General features: G+C 38.0%; 1 protein-coding gene across 9 annotated transcripts in view; it reads left to right on the forward strand.

The window, feature by feature from the left end:
* The first annotated feature begins 1947 nt into the window (after positions 1-1947).
* TANC2 (tetratricopeptide repeat, ankyrin repeat and coiled-coil containing 2) overlaps positions 1948-13980 on the forward strand; it is a 642298-nt gene continuing 630265 nt past the window's right edge. For 5 of the 9 annotated variants that reach the window (XM_077163514.1, XM_077163515.1, XM_077163516.1 and 2 more), the window contains exon 1: positions 1949-2184. The gene's annotated coding sequence lies outside the window, so the exon portion shown is untranslated. Of the gene's footprint in view, positions 2185-13980 lie in introns of all 9 variants that reach the window. The other 4 variants (XM_077163513.1, XM_077163519.1, XM_077163523.1 and 1 more) reach the window with 1 other exon arrangement.

The following is a 13980-nucleotide window of genomic DNA, read 5'->3' on the forward strand; positions in this document are numbered from 1 at the left end:
AGGGTCAGAGACTTACGCAAGTTTATATTGCTGGTAAGAGGTGAGTGGCACATTCAAACCCATGTTTTCTGACTTTAATGATGATGACATTGTAATGTCTCTAATTTTGCATGTGTGCGATTTAAAAAAAAACAAAAATTGAGATACAATGAAGTGTAAAATCTTTTTGCCCAAGTATGGACTTTTGTAGTCATTAACCAAATCTAGATACTGAACATTTTCAGCAACCCAGAAGACTCCCTCCTGTCCTTTCTCAATGATAAGTAATCACTATTCTGCCTCTATCAACATAGATAATTTTTGTATCTTAATCTAGCCTTTTAGGGTTATCACCAAAAGATTTCATATGTTAGTCCTGGGCTTTTACATTTTAACTTAGGAGTTATTCAAATTTGCTCTAGCTCTAACTTTTGAAGCACTCACTGTTAGAGACTAGTATTTGGATGTGGCTTTATATTCAATTTCTTGTATTCTGAAATGAATACTAATTACAAAAAAACGTTTAAAACTTAAAAGAAACTCTTGGAATGAAGTGCTCCTGGTTGGGATAGATACAAAGGCTGTTTCAGACAAACAACCTACTTATTACAAACAAAAAAACAACCTACCTGAGAAGATCCACAGACAGAATCCTACTGATTCCGTGCATTTATTTCCAATTATGAAGTCTCATTAGGAAATGGATGACCATGAAAGGTCATTTCAGTTTTTGGAAAGGAAGACCAACCAGGCAGAATGTGTAACAGTGATTGCTTTGCATCATCTTTCAGCACGCAAAAAAAATTATGCCTTAAAGATCTTCAACAGTCCCACTTGCTGTTTTATGATACTAAGGAAAGGAATGATCAAGGGGCGGAAAATGGAGGAGGGTGGTTGGTGGGTGGTGTGATATGACCTAATAGTCTTCAATGAGGCTCTAATGTGGTGACTTTCCGTGCCTTGTAGACTTGCTCTTAAACCACATTACTTCTTATCCAATCTGGCAGTGACAGAAGCAGCGTCACAACTTTACCTCAGATTTTCAAACTGTGGTTGGTGAGCTTAAAGCAATTACCCTAGAAAACATAATTTAACCCCCACCCCACCTTGTGGATTCTGCACCTCATTCTGACTCCCATCACAGATCGCATTTCGAACCAATCTACAGTTTCCAATGGAAAATCAGGGAAAGAACGACAGACGCCTCTCGGGTTCTATGACTTTAGCGGTAATATATGCCTAAGGGGATTGAAGTGGCTATCAAAGCAGGACTGGCTCTGACACGCACGTGATAGCAGCAGTCATCTGGAGAGTGACATCACCCCTGGGGAAGAGCCCAACCATCCAGGGCCTTGTCTTCTATTGAGCTTCCTCCCTTCTCCCTCCCCTCTTCCCCCAATGCCAACGACCCCACCAGCCAAAGCCCCCTGAGGGAACAAGAAACTCCAAGACACCACAGAGCAGCAGAACCAAGGCCTGATCCGTCCTCGCAGAGGTGGTTTTCATTTCCTCCCTCTTTTCTAGCGGCTCCCCACCCCCAAATTGAGGAGGGGCCGGGCGCGCGCGCTCCACCACGCACGCGCCCCCCACGCACGCGCTCTCCCTCCGCGCTCGCGCTCCTCCCCGCCCCGGCCCGGAGGGGGCGGGACTGCGGGCGGCCTCGGAGGGTGCGACGCCCCCGGCGCGGCGGCGGCGCTAGCGAGCGGCCGGCGGGGCGCGGGGAGCTGGGCGCGCTTCTTCGGCTGGGCCCGCTGGCACGTTCTCCTCGCGCAAGCCGCCGCTCACCGGACGAAGCTACGAGCGCGCCGAGCGCCGGACCCCGGGCCTCCGGCGCATTGCCTTCCCGCCGCCGCCCTCCGCGCCTCCTCTGGCGTCCGCGCCCCCGTTCCCATCCCCCTCACGCTTACCTCCCGGCTGTGCGGCGCGCGAGGCGGAGCAAGGCGCCCGCGGCCGCAGCCGCGGCGGAGCTGAGGGCGAGAGCCTGCGCCCGCGCGGCCGCTGACAGGAGGATCGTCGAGGGTTGTGTTCGCTGGCCCGGGAGGCCTCGCCGCGCCTTTCCCGGACGCAGACCCACCGAGGGACGTCCCAGGGCAGCGAGGTGCTCTGGGAATCGCGGGCGGCACCCGTCGGCGGCCGCGGTCCTCACTGAAGATCCTCGGGACTGGAGCTTGACCCCGAGGTGCAGCGAGTCCTTTAGAGCGGCAGGTAAGAGGTAGCCGGGAAAGGGAGCCTGGGGGAGCTCGTTCTCTGACGGCGACGTTCGCCTTCAACGCCTCGGATCCGCGGAGAGGGGCGGGGGCGAGCGGGGAGACAACTAAATGGGCGGCGAAATGCCTCCGATGTCCGAGGTTTGGGGAAGGTTAGCACCGAATGTGGTTTGAAGGGTGGCTTCAGATGCGTCCCGCTCCTGTCACTTTGTGTCACCCACGGTGTCATGGAATTTGGTACCAGGAGCGTCTCCGGATGCCGGGGACCCAGGATACGTTGCGAGGCAGGTTGCTAAACGTGGCAGGGAATGTGGTGCAGAACGAGTTGCAAAATGTGCCCCCAGATGCATCGTCAAAGTAGTGAAATGTGCCAGGTAATGCACAAGACGGGGTGGAAATTCATGGTAGAAGTGTTATGTGTGATATTAATTCTTGGGAAAGGAGGTGTAGTACAATAAAAGATTAATAGGGCTCATTGCTAGATATTTTACCACAGGAACTCGAGAGGAGATATGATAAGCTAATGTTTGAGATAAAGTCCTCACGTGAAAGAAAAAAGCAAATTGTTTCTGGTGGTGCGATTCAGAAGGTAAAAATAGGGCTAAAATAATTCCACGTATCACCATCAGCTTAGAGTACTGATACAATTGTATCTTGTCTTCTATTCCAGGTGTGGAATATTTAAAATGGTTTTCCTAAAACAGAAACAATGATAATTAATATTAGGAAGAAGGTTTGGTGTTTGGGTGTCTTTCACTCTCTGCTCCTTTCTAGGGAAGCGGGGCGGCGAAGCAGACCCATCTTGAGCATAATTGTGAGTTCAGTACATATAGCAAAGGGTGAAATATTTTCCATCTGTTCCCTTTTCTCCATTTTTTGCACAGGTGAAAATATCTGGAATGAGGAAAACAAAACAATATGGTGAACAAAAGGGGGATACATTTTCAGGCCTTTTGAGGGATTGGAGCCAAAAACTATGGCAATGGTTAATTACAGAGAATGGCAGTAGTGAAATATTCTTGCATGTTCTTGGTGTTGGGCTGGCAAAATAAATATATTTAATACAGTAAATGTGACATAAAAAGCAACAACGTGAATACTGTCAGTGGAGCTCTTCTTGCAGCATTTCTCAGGTAGAGAGGATCATCTTAGTAAGGTAGTGCAAAAATAAAATACTAAATATTCTCCCCTCCCCCCAAATACCCACATTCTGCAAACATTGTGACTTCCATTTAAGAACATCTGTGTGTTTTCAGAGGATTGTCAGAACATAGCTGGAATTTCAGAAGTAACAAAAGACAGCTTGATGAGCTATTTACTGTACCTTATATGTGTACAATGGGTGTCTATATACTATGAAACAAAAGCAAAAATACTTGGATGTATTCATCAGGATGTATTTAATTGTTCATGAGATTATAGCATTTTATGTTGTCATTCTTGTAGAGAATCTGAATTACTTGCCTGCATGTTTTGTATTATAGTAATTTGCCAGTTAATCAGAAAATTCACAGATTGGCTTCCTCTTTGATCCAAATTCAGACATTGAGGGATCTCTTGCTTCAAAGGCAAAACTGGATTTTCCTTGGTGATTGATTTTTAATCTTTTCTGTTATGTCCTTCACCTTGATGCTGTGTTTGGACTAAAGAAGAGAGGAGAGAGAGGGCCAGAGGAGAATAAAGAGCAGTTCTGTTGGGTCTTCCTGTTTTGTTCTGACTGTAAGCCATATCTACTGCCACCCCCTACTGTCTGCAGGAAGAGGTGTCACAGAGCCCCATTTTTTTTCCCTGTTATCACTGCCCCCTTGTGTAAGGGAAGAAATTGGAATCTCCAATTCTGGGAACCGCTGTTCTTAGATTTTTCTTGATAGAGTGCTTATGTAGATTTATTAATTACCTGCTCTCTTTAGAGTTGTAGGGCTTTCCAATTTGATGTTTGTATTTAATGGTACCTAATTTTAGTCAATTCAAATTGTTAAGAATGTTTTCAGTAGTAATTTACATATCACTTACTCTGTGCTTGTCTTATTGTACTTATTTTAGATAAAATTATATTCATTTAATCACTTCCAGCTCGCTAGGAGGCATGTATGGTTGCTTCCATTTTGCAGATGAGAAACAGAGGCTAATAACTGGCCCAAGATTATATGGCTAGGGCATGACTGAGCTAAATTTTAGTTTAGAAACTCTGGCTCCAGACTCTGTACTTTTCACCCTCTCACTCAGATTAGTAGTGACATAATTAAAATGCATGTGCCATCATAAAACAAATACAGATGTGGATAAAGCTGGTAGCACTCACATAAATGGTAAGCCTGCAGATATACAAAAAATAGTTACAGTATGAATATTTTTCTGTAGGAATTCATTTTGTAATTCATTTTTGGGGCAATGGTTAGAGGATTATCGGTACTTTTTATGTGGTCAAAGAAATATTTGTGATGGAGATTGATTTATGGAGGAACTTTAGAGGTAAAAAGTTACTTTCAGTTTGTTATATGTGTGTGTATGAATATATATATTTATTTAAGTAAACCATCTCTTTAAAAGCACAAGTAAACCCTTTTTGCTCATTTTCTGTAGGAAAATTAAGGAGAAATTCTCTGATATTTTTCTGTATACTCACATTTTTATGGTCTCTATTTTATTTATTTTAAAAAGTAATTAGTGAAGGGGTGCATGGATAGTTCAGCGGTAGAATTCTCGCCTGCCATGCAGGAGACCTGGGTTTGATTCCTGGTCCATTTACTTCCCCCAAAACAGACAAGCAAGACAAACAAAAAGCAAACAAAAATTCAATAAATGGTGCTACAATAACAGGATACTCACATGGAAAAATAATGAACTATAACCCTGCCACATAGCATACAAGAAAAAAAAATTAGCAAAACTGTGTTGGATGCATATGTACATTTTACCTCTTCCAGCAGCAAATATTTGCTCAGGTTTTTCTCATATTAAACTTTGTTTTATACATATTGACTACATGTGAAATAAGATTTATAAAAATGTATGAAGAATGTCAATACAGCAAACATTCATATCATTCCACCCAGTTTAAGAAATGAAATATTACTTCCTACACTTTTAGCATTTATTTTCTTCTTTTAGACTCTTTCTGCCATTCTTTTCATCAAAAAACTTAACTGATTAGGTCATGAATCACACATCTCATGTATCTGAACCCTTCATTTTTATATGCGTTTATTGATGTGGGAATTCAACATAATCTCTTGATTATGGATAAAACTTATTCAGGATATATGTTTATATAATGTAGCGTATTTAATAAATTGCCAAAGGCTTAGATCATATTCGTTATTTGTATTGGTTAGTAGTTCATTTTAGAATACTTTGCTTATAAAGCCTAGTTTGGTTTGCATCTTTATCATTAAGATTTACTGACATTGTTTAACATTAGTAGATTATTTCCCTCTTCCGTCATTGATTCTGGACTATTCCAGCTAGATTTCCTTTTTTCTCATGGCTATAAATGCCTTTGCTCTTGCGGGAGTTTCAGAATGCAAGAATGGACATTATATTGATTGAAGAAGGAAGTACATCCTATTTGATTAATTCCAAAAGGGAAATATTGGGATAGTTGATAATGATCAGATAAAAGGTAGAATAAGTGTGCATAAAAGAAATGCATCAAAATTCTCTTATCATATTTCTTCCTCTTACAATAGAATTAAGATTGAATCTCTGAGACATACCAGTTGGGCACACTAGTTGAATTATATCGATGCACTTACGTAGAATCACTAGTGTTGGCTGGAATATTTTTACTGGTGTACCCAGATTTTATTTCGAGGGACTAGAACATGCTTTTGCAATGTTTTCTAGCACTTGTTTGATCAAGGTAAAATATACTGTAAAATAGTTTGGAAGATAGTTGGATAATTTGGGCATTCCATTTTTTTCCCTATGAATGATTTGAGACTCAACATTGTTATATCAGCTTAATGTGCCTGTAGTGGTCAAATACTGTGATTATTTGGAGAGAAGGCACTGTATAAATCTGTATATAAATAAATAGGTTAGACTTTGTTATGCCAATAAAATTAACCATCAGTTAGTTTATTTGAATAGCATTTCTTCTAGTAACTTGTATTAGATGAAGATTGTTTAAGATTAGAAAAAAAAGAATTGAGGAGATATGTATGTGGTGATGGAGAGTATATATACCTGATGAGCCACTTGAAAAACTGTGTGAAGAAATAGGTTAAAAGAAGAGCTTAAAGACTTCAAACTGTATTTTGCCACTCAATGGTTCTTTTTTCTTTCTTTTAGAGGGTATTTTATTTTGAATATTTAAGATTTAAGGTAATATTAGCTGGAGTACAAGAAGTTTGGGCCTGAGTTTTAGAAGGCCAAAGCAGGCTGAGAAGGCAATAAGTGAAATGTAGGGACCATTCTTATTCCAGAAATTTCTAAATAAGTAATTATAATATCATCATTATTTTTGGAAATAAACTTCTTTTGTTAGATTTTATTAAAAAATATTTTTGTGTGGACCAAACGTTACAAAAATATCTTATGTTCAACTTCTCTTTGCCCTTAAATTATTGAAGGTAAATATGACTAAGTTTAAGAGGCCCAATAATTAAGTTGGTATTAATCATGCTCTTTCTTTACCCTCCCCCCCCATAATATCAATTCCTGCCTTTATTCAGTGCATGCTGTGTACCACTTCTCAAACTCCCTTCTTTTTATCAGAACTTGAGAGATTCTGATAGGAGTCATTTAAACTGAGTAGTTACGATAGAGTGAAAGATCCTGTCTGTGTGTTTTTTTGAGACTCCAGTTGCCCAGTAGATTACTGTTCATGTCGAATTTACGTACCTTTCTTTCACAGGTACCTCCATATTGCTGCCAGAGAGATCTTTCTAACCTGGTCGCTGATCATGTCACACTTTTCTTCAGAACCTTTTAGTGGCTCCTCCTCAACGTATAACATGGCATCTCCTTAGCAAAGCATATAGTGTCCTTTATGATGCCTCCTCTTTAGTCTCATTGCCTGACATTTTCTTCTCCAGAGTTAATGCTTTACCACTATTGAACTACTTGTGGTTCCTTCAATTTGCAATATTCTGTTATCTCTCCAAACCTTTATTTAAGAAGTTCTCACTGTGTGGAATCTCACTCTTCCTTTCTTTTCTGGCAAACTGCTATTCAGCCTTAGTTTCCTAGGCTAAACAATGTGTTTTGAATGAAGGTTTTACTTACTCTCCCAGGGGATTTGGGCATGCCATTCCTGTCTCATCACACCTGGTAACTATGAACATTATAGTAGTTGTCACATCACATTAATCTGTATTATCAGTAGTCTGTGAGGTCTTTGAAAGCAGGCACTATGACTTTTTTTTTTTTTTTTTTTTTTTTTTTTTTTTTTTAAAGGAAAGACAGAGAGAAGGAAGGAAGGATAGAAGGAGGGAAGGAAGGAAGAAAGGGAAACATTTTTAGACATTTTCTTGTTTTTTATTGTATTCTGTTTCTCCGTTTTTGTTACATGGGCTGGGGCCGGGAATCGAACCGAGGTCCTCCGGCATAGCAGGCAAGCACTTTGCCCGCTGAGCCACCGCGGCCCCAGGCACTATGACTTTTCATCTTTTATTTTCAGCACCAACATACCTAGTACATAGTAGGTGCTTACTATCTGTTTATTGAGTAAAGTTTGTTGAAAGTTATCTCAGTTATGCTTTTGAAACCTCATTTCTTATTGTGATATTAGAGGAAATTCCAGATATCAGGAGGTATATGTAGAGAAATATATATACAAACAAATATATATCATATTAAATATTATGCAGGGTAACTCCTGGGCTGTAATTAAAATTAACCTTAAGATAAATCAGATTTTGTACTTTTTTAGGTTCCCAGGGGTGAGTGGAGGGAGATTAGAAGGTCCTACCACCACTTATTCCTTTTTCTGTGTGAACTTTAGCCAGTTACCTAATTGTTCAGAGTTAGTTCATTTGTAAAATGAAAGTAATAATTTATGCTTCCCAGGTCGGTGGAAATTTAATGAAGGAACATATATGAGAGCGTTTTAAAATTTCAGAATATAAAAATATTAGTTATTTCTATTGTATGTTATAGGGGTTGGCAAACTATAGCCCATGGCCATAATCTCCAGCCCACCATCTGTTTTTGTATAACCTACAAGCTAACAATAGTTTTTACATTTTTAAATGGTTTACAAAAAATCAAAAGAAGAATAATATTTCATGACTTGTGAAAATTATATGAAATTCAAATTTAGTGTCCATAAAGAGAGTTTTATTGGACCGTCCCATGTTTATTCATTTACATATTGGCTATCACTGTTTTGGAATACATTGACAGAGTTGAGTAGTTACAACAGAGACTATACACCTGCAATGCCTAAATATTTAGAGCTTTTACGGAGGAAGTTTACTAGCCCTTGGTCTGTTACATAGTTTATGGCTACTATATAGTCTATAGTTTTATTGAACATAATGAGTTGGAGATATACCACATATGTCTTTTGAAGGCATTTGCTGGGGATAACTGCTTTTGTCCATTAATTGAAGAAAGATTGGCCATTTGGTCCTAGTACTAATTTATCTGACAGGCCCTTACTATATACCTCCTTATGACAACTTCATTATGTCTAACTCTGAAGATTTTTTGGACAAAGTGTGTTATTAGATTATTAGAATCTTTGCTGGTTTGAAACTATTGTGTACCCCAGAAAAACTATCTTCTTTAACCCTGATTCAGTATTGCTGGGTGGGATCTTTTGATTAAGTTGTTTCCATGGAGATGTGACCCACCTAAGTGTGGGTGGAACCTTTTGATTAGGTGATTTCCGTGGAGGTGTTTCTCCACCCATTCAAGATGGGTTTGTTTACTGAAGTCCTTTAAGAGGAAGGGAGCCATTTTGAAAAAAGCTACAGAGTCCGCCCAACTGAGACCTTTGGAGATGCAGAAGGGAAAGCCTTATGAAATTAGGAGAGAAAGCTAACAGACATTACCATGTGCCTTCCTAGCAGAAAGAGGTGTTCCAGATGGCATCAGCCTTTCCTGAGTGATGGTAATCTCTTAGTGCCTTAATTTGAACATTTCATGGCCTTAGAACTGTAAACTTGCAACTTAATAAATTCCCTTTTAAAAGCTATTCCATTTCTGGTATATTGCATTCTGGTATATGGCAGCTTTGGCAAACTAAAGCAGAGTCTATCCCTTTTTTTTTTTAGAAGTTATCCCAAGTGGAGAGGTTTGGAGTACAGAATGTAGGAGAACATCTTTGTTTCATTTCCGCAGATCCCAGTCTCTCACATATCTATTTTGCATACTAAAAAGTAATTGTTATATGGCATTACTTGAAAAGAAAAATCTTGATTTTGTATGTTAGTTTGTTATGGAGATGCTTTGTATGGAAGCCAGTGTAAGAGTTGAGTTGAATTAGTTATATTGTAAAAATTGGGGGAAGTTTGTTAGCAGTGTATTAACATATTCACTTACTCATTCACTTAAATATTTATCGACTACTTACTATGTATAATTAGTAACTTTTACTACCGTAGTTTTTCAGTTGAAGGTGGAAATTTCATATTCTCCTTTAATCAAAGGTAAAATTTTAATTCAGAATTCTGTGTCCTAGAGTATTCCTTCTACCTCTGCGGAAAATGTTTCTTAAAGAAATATATGTAGCATAATATTAACATTTATCTGTTCCCTAGATTTTCACTAGGTAGTGTTGATAAATTTTGCTGTTTTCTTTATGTGGCAAAAGATTATGAACAGGAAAGCATTTGTTTGCATACTCCTTTGAATAATATTAGCAAGTATTGCAGACATAAGATTCATGAGAAAAAGTATATAAGCAATAATTTGGAAAACTTTTGTTATTCCAAATAGATATCTTTGGACCAGGTAGCCATGTTGCTTGTTTTGTAATAACATGCTAACATTACCATAGTGGTGATATATCTAATTATAGAGATAAACAACCTGAAGAGATATGTTTATAGAGATAAACAACCTGAATAACTTCCAAAAGAAATCTACCTTCCTCTTAAAAGCCTTGACAAGCAAGAGTTGAGATTCTCCAAGGATCTCATTTTTTATTGCCATGGAAATTCCCTTTCCCCATCAATGGAGCTATTCTTAAACTTGGAGATAGGAATGGGAATGTAGATATTGTGATTTAGTTCTTTTAGGCATGGGGAATCTGCTTCAGATCCCAGTAAATTCCCTCTGCTTAAATGGGGAAAGTCTCTTTGAGTCCTTTGTTCCTCATCTGGCATAGGGGTCCAACAATTTCTAACTCTAGCTACTGAATTTTGCTAAGACAAAGCTATTCAGGCTGTGGAAATTCATGGATGTTTGTTGTACTCTAGAATTCTGTTTTTGTTCATATTCCATGGAATCTTGTAGGACTCTCTGGGAGAGTAGATTCTAATGAATGAAGATAATAAGCTTTAGTAGACATGTGGGATAAAGACTTATTACAACAAGTAAATAAGTAAGCAACCAACCACATATACCCAAATCCTGCTTTAGCCTTGGAGCATCTCAACTCTTGCTTGTTAAGGCTTTTAAGAGGAAGGTAGATTTCTTTTGGAAGTTATTCATACATTCCTATATTAAAGGGTGACAAAGCTGTTGTTCAGCTATAAGAAGTTTTTGAAATTCTACAATGATAAGACCCATTCTATTGTAGAAGAACATGAATTTATGAGTTTTTGAGTCATGAAAATGGGTTTTAATTACTGCTCTCTCACTTTCTAGCTCTCTGAGGGGCTAAAACTTACTTTTTAGAGTTTTTATGATGATGAAATAATCTCAGTGAAAACCCAAGGACAATGTCTGGTGCTTAATAAATGGCAACTTTTATTAGGCTTTGGCAAGTGTCCTGAATTTCTCTTTTGTGTTGTGTTCCTCACCCATTTCTACCCCACACATTTTTACTGACATCGTCAGTCCTACATTTCTTTGTTATCTTTTTTTTTTACATGGGCAGGCACCGGGAATCGAACCTGGGTCCTCTGGCATCGCAGGCAAGCATTCCTGCCTGCTGAGCCACTGTGGCCCACCCTCTTTGTTATCTTATTCTCCTTTTCAACCTTGAATGGCATTTTAAAAACCTTGGTAACTCAGATATTAATTTTATTTGGGTCCTGAAGATTTCTTTTATGAAGGCAAATGAAACTGAGCTGAGAGAAAGTATTCTTGAATAAATGCAAACTTAAAAAAATAAAAACTCCTAAGATAAATACTGCCTTGCAGACACCTATTATCCTTTTTTTTTTTGAATATGTCCCTTTAAGTACCACAAACCTGACAAAAAAGAATTTTAATCTCCCCTATAGAACATCACACATCCCAGCATTTCTTAAGACAATAATTTGACATGTTTTTTTTTTAATCAGGTCATAGAAACATTTTCACCTTTTACAAATATTTTTAAATTGGAGCTCTGTGTAGGAAAATTTGCCCCCCGATACCTCATATTGACTGCTTTTTGTAATTTTTCTCTTTTTAAAATTTGTATATAACAATCAAGGTAGAATGCTCTGAGAGTTTTATTGTTTCTTTGTTTGTGATCTCTACCTACTTAATAAAAAAGGAGACTAATCTATTTACTGTGTAAAATAGTAAACTGGAAATTTCCCCCTCTTTCTGTAGGATAGATAGCAAGCTAGCTATGTTGAATCTCTTTTTTTCCCCCCAAATTTAAACTTTTTCTGAAATATTTTGCCTGTTTCTGCTAATTTGAATATCATCCTTAAAATTATTTTAAAATTCTTTTCTTTAAATGGATTTACTCATTTTCTCTTAGTTTCATTCTTTGTTGTCATAATTTCCATGAACTGATGATAAGTTGGTGCTAGTCATAAATAAAAAGTAGTTCATCCTGAGATCTCCTTACACTCAGGGAAAGCCAACTTATATGCAACTTTTGGTTCCAGATTGGATTTTTTTGTATTTTAAATACATGACCTTCTTAATAATTTCTGTCCTTGCTTTAAATATTTCAATTATATTTTGTATTTGGTATGTTAAAAGTAGACATTTTTTGTTTTCAGCAAATTGCAACTGATGTCCTCTCGATCCCCTAACAGTCTACCTTAGGAAAAAAGATTACAAAAGTAATATATCTGCTTGGAACCAGTAAAATAAATCAGGGATGAAGGAAGAAAAAGCTAATGTTTTCTTCACCTGTTGGGTCTCTCCCTTCTCTAATTATACTCATCGGAGTAACCAGTGTTAACTAATACTTTGATGGGTATTCTTCAACATTAAATTTGCTCAAAAACATAAGCATATATACACATATACAGGCTTTTTAAAAAAAGTTATTTAAATTTTTAATTTTTTTTTAAACATAACATATAAACACGAACGTTCTTACCATATGATCATTCCATTCTTGGTATATAATCAATAACTCTCAATATCATCACATAGTTGTATATTTATCGTCATGATACTTTCTTAGAACGTTTGCATCAATTCAGAAAAAGAAATAAAAAGAAAAAAGAGAAAACTCATACATACTATACCCCTTACCCCTCCCTGTCATTGATTGCTAGTATTTCCATCTACCCAATATATTTTAGCCTTTGTTTCCCCCATTTTTTTCTATAGCCCTTATCAGTCCCTTTCATTGATCACTAGCATTTCAATCTACTAAATTTATTTTAACATTTGTTCCCCTTATTATTTATTTATTTTTAATCCATATGTTTTACTCATCTGTCCATACTGTAGATAAGAGGAGCATCAGACACAAGATTTTCAGTCACACAGTCACATTGCGAAAGCTATATCATTATACAGTCATCTTCAAGAAACATGGCTACTGGAACACAGCTCTACATTTTCAGGCACTTCCCTCCAGCCTGCCCAATATACCTTAACTAAAAAGATGATATCTATATAATGTGTAAAAATAACCTCCAGGATAACCTCTCGACTCTGTTTGAAATCTCTCAGCCATTGACACTTTATTTTGTCTCATATCTCTCTTCCCCATTTCGGTCGAGGTTTTCTTAATCTCTTGATACTGAGTCCCAGCTCATTCTAGGACTTCTGTCCCATGTTGCCAGAAAGGTTTATACTCCTGGGAGTCATGTCCCACGTAGAGAGGGGAAGAGTAGTGAGTTAGCGTGTTGTTTTGGCTGAGAGAGAGAGGCCACATCTTAGCAACAAAAGAGGTTCTCTGGGGTGACTATTAGGCCTAATTTTAAGTAGGCTTAGCCTATCCTTTGTGGGGATAAGTTTTCATATACAGGCTTTTAAAAAATTAAGTAGGGTTCATATTATTTACATTCCTTAGTAACCTGCTTTATTCATTTAAAATGGATATCATGGCTATCTTTCTAGGTCAGTAAATGGAAGTCAAATTAATTTTTAAAAGCTGAGTAATAACCCATAGTGTACAGTGCCATTATTTATTCTTATTCCCTGTATTAGTTAGGGTTCTCTAGAGAAACAGAATCAACAGGAAACACTTGCAAATATAAAATTTATAAAAGTGTCTCACATAACTGTGGGAATGCAGAGTCCAAAATCCGCAGGGCATCCTGTGAAGCTGATGATTCCGATGAAGAGTCTGGATGAACTCCACAGGAGAGGCTTGCTGGCGGAAGCAGGAAGAAAGCCTGTCTCTTCTGAATCCTCCTTAAAAGGCTTCCATTGATTAGATTAAGCATCACTCATTACAGAAAACACTCCCCTTGGCTGATTACAAATGGAATCAGCTGTGGATGCAGCTGATGTGATCATGATTTGGTTCTATGAAATGTCCTCATCACAACAG

Source organism: Tamandua tetradactyla, chromosome 6, assembly GCF_023851605.1.
Source record: "Tamandua tetradactyla isolate mTamTet1 chromosome 6, mTamTet1.pri, whole genome shotgun sequence".
NCBI classification, from domain to species: Eukaryota; Metazoa; Chordata; class Mammalia; order Pilosa; family Myrmecophagidae; genus Tamandua; species Tamandua tetradactyla.